We start from the raw sequence: 7,115 nt of genomic DNA, 5'->3' as shown, positions 1-7,115 counted from the left end.
TTCTTTCTTCAAATCCTATCAGTCACATCAGAAGTCATACACATGTCAGTATTTATAATATAATTTATAAAGTATTTAAAATAATATTTATAAGAATGAACATGTATTATTATAGATGCGTGCAACATTACCTTTATAAAGAAAAAAACGTGCACGTTTTTTTCTTTATAAAGGTAATGTTGCACGCATCTATAATAATACATGTTCATTCTTATAAATATTATTTTCACATACACTTCCTCGGATCACTTATCAATATTTCAATAACGGGAATATAAATAATACAATATTCCTGTCTCCATTAGAACAGAAGCAGGGTTTATAGTGTTGTTTATAATGAGAAACATGTCCATTGATAATCAACCAAGGATTTAAAGTATTTATATATATAGACATCAATGTTGTGGTACAACAATAAACTGTAGAATGAAATTAGCAAATCATTATCGGGGATAGAACCTATCCAGCATCGTTTTGACCAAATCTCCAGGTCTGTATGGCAATATCAGGAACTGTCAATCACAAGGATGTATACACGTATAATGAGGGTGGACCTATCAACACCTCTGAAATTTGAAAATACACCAACCAAGACCAGGATTGGTTGTAAACTAACACACCCAGACTGTGATCTCTCTCCCTATAAATATAGCCCAATAGAGGCGGGCCAGTCACTTAGGTCAGCCTTGAAAAAGCCGACACAGGCGAAATGCGCATCGGCAGCTCGCTCTGTAGCCGTTAATTTATTGGTTAAAATGTATACAAATGTAATAATGTATCTATAACTCTGTGTCTAAGTACGTAGCGTGTAACGAGCGCTCACCGCAGCGTGTGTCATAGACGGGAGAGCGAGGTGCATCTGAGGCACTGCAAGACAGGCAGAGCTCAGTGACCCGATCCCGGACAGCGCTTGCTGCTAGCCGCTCACTATACTGAGAGCGCTCCGGCGCCTGTATATTTCAGAAAGTGCCTTGCAAACTACTCACTATACGACGGAAGCTCTATCAAAGAGCATGCGAATGTGTGAATTCCAGAATACAATTGATATAGAAACTATCTCCTACGAGACTGGCATTTACTGACCTATGTGTATGAATATATCTGGAACAATAAATTGCATGTGTGATTGGTTATAACACACACTTTACGAATTGGGCATATTGCTCCAGTCGGTCGGCAGCAAATGTATTGATGTATCTATAACTAAGTGTTTAAATACATAGTGTATAACCAGCGCTCTTTGTAGCGTCCGTCGTAGTCGGGATAGCGGGGTACACTTGAAGTACTGCAATACAAGCAGAACTCAGTGACCCGGTCCAAGATAGTGCTTACTGCAAGTCGCTTACTATACCGAGAGCGCTCCGGCGCCTTTACACTTCAGAAAGTTATTTATAAACTACCTATTATACTGCGGAAACTCTATTAAGGGGAGCGCATACATTAAAATCAAGAGTCATTCTCTCAATAAATGGTAACACCAACCATGGAATAAATTAGCTTTCATTCGTGTCAAATAACTTAAAAGTTTTGCAAACATCTGGCTGACAGCTGGAAATATATAATAGCATGTATTTGCATTTAATTCAGAATATAATTGATACATAAGCTATCCCCTGCAGAATTGGCATTTGCTCTGATTTGTCTGCAGATAATATCTGAATAAAAACTATATGCACTATTAATTGCAAAATACATAGTACAGACTGGGCAATTTGCTCTGATCAATCTGCACGAATATATGTAAAGCATAATTGGTGAATTGCAAAACTTATAGCATAGATTGGGCAATTTGCTGCAAGCTCACTGTCGAGTACCACGCATTCTGGATAACTATGAGCGCTCTAAAATCACATATGTAGCTGTGACATATATTAGACAAACGTGTTATTATAGAAACATCACAACCATAAATGTGCAAGGTGCATCTCACCTAATACCTGTCAGATACAGGCATAGGGAGACATGTAATAAAGTACATAACTGCTTATTATATCTATACTATAAGTGAATTTATGCACCTACTGACATGTGTATGACTCCTGATGTGACTGATAGGATTTGAAGAAAGAAGTGGTTTACTAGGCCGTACGGCAGGTCACCACCCATCTTCCTATCTGATATATTTGGAATACAACACATATATGTGAAAAGTGGAAAGAGATTATTCTTTAAAAACGTGCAATAAAAACGATATTAGATGCAGAGTTGGGAATAAAACCCATTTATTAATTACATCTCAGCCAATAAGAATGTACCATACTTACCTGTAACATTAACAGGAACCGTATCATTAATACTTAATACTAACGGCCTACAGAGACTAATTTTAATCTTTCTATAATTTCTTTTTCTCTATATCTATCATCTTATTTTAATTTTTCGCCACTAAAATCCCTGACGCAGGGAAACATATTATCGGGTCAAGCATTATTTTATAAATAATAAAAATTTGAGATTACTACTTAATTAATGATGACCTGCAAGTGATACTCACTATTATAATTGTTCTGTACTATTTAATAAAGACATATTTGTATTTTAGTCAATTCTGACAATTTTGTGAATAAGGAGTGCGTCACATTGAAACTGATTTGCTTTTCTTCTCTACATAAGTTCCAATTTACCAATCAGTTGACAGCACCCTTAACCTAGGAGGCAAGTGTATATATATATAACACACTCCCCATAGGTGGGCTTAGTGCCATTCACACGTACTTATAACCCTATTGAATATTTGACGTACCATAGATGGTGCGGGTCGCTTACTCTCTCCTCACTGTATACAGTCTGTTTTATTAATAAACAATTTGTAAAGATCATCCAATCTTTTTAATTGAAAATATTTTTTTACTGTTCAAGCGCTGCTACGGAGCCTTGTGCTCCCACCCCTTTTTCCATTGTTTCCTTCATCGGGTGCAACTAGCCCGTAAGTGCAGCTGCTGCTAGTGAAACAACCCATTTCTCACGCCTTCTGGAAGACACCCCCATACGGTGTCTACCATACCCTCGTTTTCCATCTGTACACTCACCTATCCAGAGTCCTTTGATGTTTATCATGGGGCTACCTTCTTGTCCTGTGACCCCTGGTGCAGTAAAGTCTTATAGCAGCTCACTTGGGGGGTCATATCGTTCGAGGGAAGTTGTCACAGTGGTAGGGGTTTCCTGCTAAGGCAGGGACTGAGCTTTATCTCATGCTGTGTCCCTGCATGAGATAATTCATACAACCATGCAAAGTAGTCAGTTATCACATTTTATACAACTGCTAGATGATAACATGTAATAACTGTGTCAGGAGCCATGTATTATGGCTCAGTCCTGTCATGTCTGTTCTGTGTTGTTTTGAGTCGTCTGTTTCTGATATTGGACTTTCTGGCTCAATCTTCTGTGAGCTGAATTATGCCTGGGAGGTAATGACCTCATTATCTCAGCTTGGGAGGTGGACTGGATTGTTTACAGATGTCTTGATCATCTGAGTCATTCATAAGGCAGTCTCCCCAGCACTGCCCTGCCAGTGAAAGTTTCCTGTTCCTATTGAAGCTCTGCAATTCTTCCCTTCCTACAGGTCATATGTCAGTTCATTGCTTTTTGCAGTGTGTCCTGGCCCGCTGCTGTCCTGGTCTTGTCCTGGTCAGTAGTCCTGTCTTGTCCAGTCCTGTCAGTCATTCCCAGCCTGCACACTTCCATCTGGTGCAGCTGGGTGTCGTGGTCCTGTCACTGTGTGTCCAGTTCAGGCCACGTAAGTGCTCCATTGGAGCCTGGTTCAGTTCTTTACTTATTTATTAAGTTCTGGCAAGCTGCCATATTCCTTTTGTTATTCATTTGTGGGCAAGCAGCCCTGTTTCCTTTGTTGCTTTATATTTCCCTTGGCCCGGCTCTTCCAGTTGTGGAGAGGCCCATGGTAGTGGGTACACGCTTGTTTTGGGTTACCGTTTGGGTAATCATTATTTACTTTGGTATGTTTTAGGTTGGAGGCACCCTGGTTCTGTTGTGTCCATTGTCTGGGACTGGGTCGCACTCCCCGTCCTTGGCTTGGTGCCACTAGGTAGGGTGTTGCTCCCAGATAGCGCCAGTTAGCTAGACCTCCTCTTGTCTCTACCTCTGACAGTCACCGTAGTCTTGTCACCACTTTAGACCTGGTTGCATTGGGGTTGGAGTGGGCCTAACTCGCTTCTTTGAATGTGGTGGCTACAGGAGAAGCCTAGTTACACACAGACTATGGTCACCTGTCTGAGGAGATCAACAGAGTCAGTGTGGGGTGTGCCATGGCCATCCTAAACAGCGGTCCCTGCTGTGGGTTCACACCCAAAACTGTTAAAAACTTACTACATTGGCTTGATATCTATATAGGTTTATGCAAGTGATGTCTCATGGAATAGAACCCATTAGTATTGTAAGTGTACAGATATATTTCCACTCTATACTACTCTGACCTCTAGAGCAATTTCCAAATTAGAAATAGCCTCCCAATGACACGTGTACCTATATGTGAATTTCAGAGGAGGATTATGTTTACTTCTTTCCTTTTGATTGGCTGAGTCTGATATACCTGTTACTAGGCAGATCAGGTGTGTTGTTTTTCGTTAAGATCATTTGGGCCATGTGCCTTTTAGTTTGGTGGTACTGTAGCTGCATTGACTTCCAAGCTGGGGTCCTCCTAGACCCAAACACATGGCACTCTGGTCCTATTTTAGAATCAATGGTTATTTTGTCTCCCACCATATCAGTGGGAATCAGCCAGTTCTCACTATCTCAGGAAATAGGCAGCAGGCCTGTTATAAGAGGATGGGATTTACTAACTATAAGTATTGTGCATATGCAGGTGTTTGTGGAAGGGGAATTACATCCTGACACACTGAGACCGGGAATAGGTTTAGTTAGAGCCCAAATGGACTAGGACTTATATTGTTTTCTTTTATGTACTGCATTTACCTCCAGGAAAGGGCAGCCAACTCCAGGAGATAGGGGGTGTGGCCGGCAGCTGTGCCACAAAATAGGGCATAGCCAGGGGCAGGGCTACTGAAGAAATGTGTGATGGGACAAAGCCATTTGTATTGCATCATCATAGCCACATTCCTCTCTGTGTGATTCTGATATTACAGGCTTTACACAGCAGAGGGCAGGGACACGATGACAGGGTTTGCGTCATCTGGTCCGCACTGACTTCTCCACCTTTACGGGGGGCCGGAGGGTGGACCAGATTTATATATATATATATATATATCTGTAAGAACAATACAGAAGGAAGCGCTCCTTAGTGCAATAACGTTTTTATTAAAAGGCAATATGCCACTTCAAAGAAGATAAAAAGATATACATGTACTCGTACCCCACAATTCCTCAGTGTGGGCTTAAGTACCACATGATATAGTAAAACAACCATCACCATCACTTTTCCACAGGAGGTTCGGAGCTGGGGAAACACGCTGGTCCAGGGACACTGGTCTGCAGACTCTTGCCGGTATCTTTCAAGTGTAACAGCGGCTCTCCTCTCCCAATCGGTGTCAGGTTGAAGTTAGCGTCTGGTGAGGCACGCCAAACGTGTTTCGTCATGGACTTCGTCAGTGGGCTATATATATATGGTACCCCTGAAGAAAACTGGTTAGAACCCAGTTGAAACAGCCTGTCGGGTCCGTTTGATGTTCTACAAGAGGTTTGCCATGTTGTAAATATTATTTAATACATTTAACTCTTTCAACTTCAAACAAGTGCTGGTCTGTCTTCTTCCCTACTGCAAGGTTGGGTAATTGCTGCCTTTACGAAGTCCATGACGAAATGCGTTTGGGCGTGGCTTACCAGACGCTAACTTCAACCTGTCACCGTTTGTGAGAGGAGAGCGGTTGTGACACCTGAAAGATCCCGGCAAGAGTCTGCAGACCAGTGTCCTTGGACCAACGTGTTCCCCAGCTCCGAGTCTCCTAAGGAAAAGTGACGGTGACTGTTGTTTTATTATATCATGTGGTACCTAAGCCCACACTGAGGAATTGTGGGGTACGAGTACATGTATATCTTTTAGCTTTTCTGAAGTGGCAGATTGCCTTTTAATAAAAACGTTATTGCACTAAGGAGCGCTTTCTTCTGTATTGTTCATATATATATATATATATATATATATATATATATATATATATATATATATATATATGAATGTAAAGAGAGATAGATGTGCGCTCTATTCACCACTTAATCATCATACATTGGTACATAAAATATATATTTATTCAGACTTTCTTTACAGTTTAAATGAAATACTTTTTCAATAAAAGCAATGACAGCAATGTGGATTCCAGATTCAGATACAATATTTTTCAAATGAATGACAAGAAGAAGGTCCGACTTCAACACAGACTTCTTTAACAAACGAAACCCTACGCGTTTCGTCCCTTAGGACTTCATCAGGGGCAAAAATGATGATCTAAATGTGAATCAAGTCTGGACAATGCCAAACATAAAGGATTCCTCCAACGTTAAAAGCTGGGTATAGATGTTGAGTGGATAAGAAAACTGACCACGTCAGTTTAGGTAAAACCTCTGTCCTGCAGAGGTATAGGACTTTGGAAAGAGGTCCAGTTTCAGCCAATATGTAGTTTGAAGCGAAGCTGCTTAACCACAGAAGTCCACGTTAGTGGTTAACAACAACAATTTCAGCCGATATGTAGCTTGAAATGGAACTGCTCAACCACAGAGGTCCACGTTAGTGGTTAACAAAAACAGTAGGTGAGAATTATCCAACTCCTGTGGTTGTGCAGCGAGCTCGCTGCACAACCACAGGAGTTGGATAATTCTCACCTACTGTTTTTGTTAACCACTAACGTGGACCTCTGTGGTTGAGCAGTTCCATTTCAAGCTACATATCGGCTGAAATTGTTGTTGTTAACCACTAACGTGGACTTCTGTGGTTAAGCAGCTTCGCTTCAAACTACATATTGGCTGAAACTGGACCTCTTTCCAAAGTCCTATACCTCTGCAGGACAGAGGTTTTACCTAAACTGACGTGGTCAGTTTTCTTATCCACTCAACATCTATACCCAGCTTTTAACGTTGGAGGAATCCTTTATGTTTGGCATTGTCCAGACTTGATTCACATTTAGATCATCATTTTTGCCCCTGATGAAGTC

Source organism: Crinia signifera, chromosome 1 (genome assembly GCF_055691185.1).
Source record: "Crinia signifera chromosome 1, ASM5569118v1, whole genome shotgun sequence".
In the NCBI taxonomy this organism is placed as follows: Eukaryota; Metazoa; Chordata; class Amphibia; order Anura; family Myobatrachidae; genus Crinia; species Crinia signifera.
Note: the sequence above shows the minus strand (reverse complement) of the source record.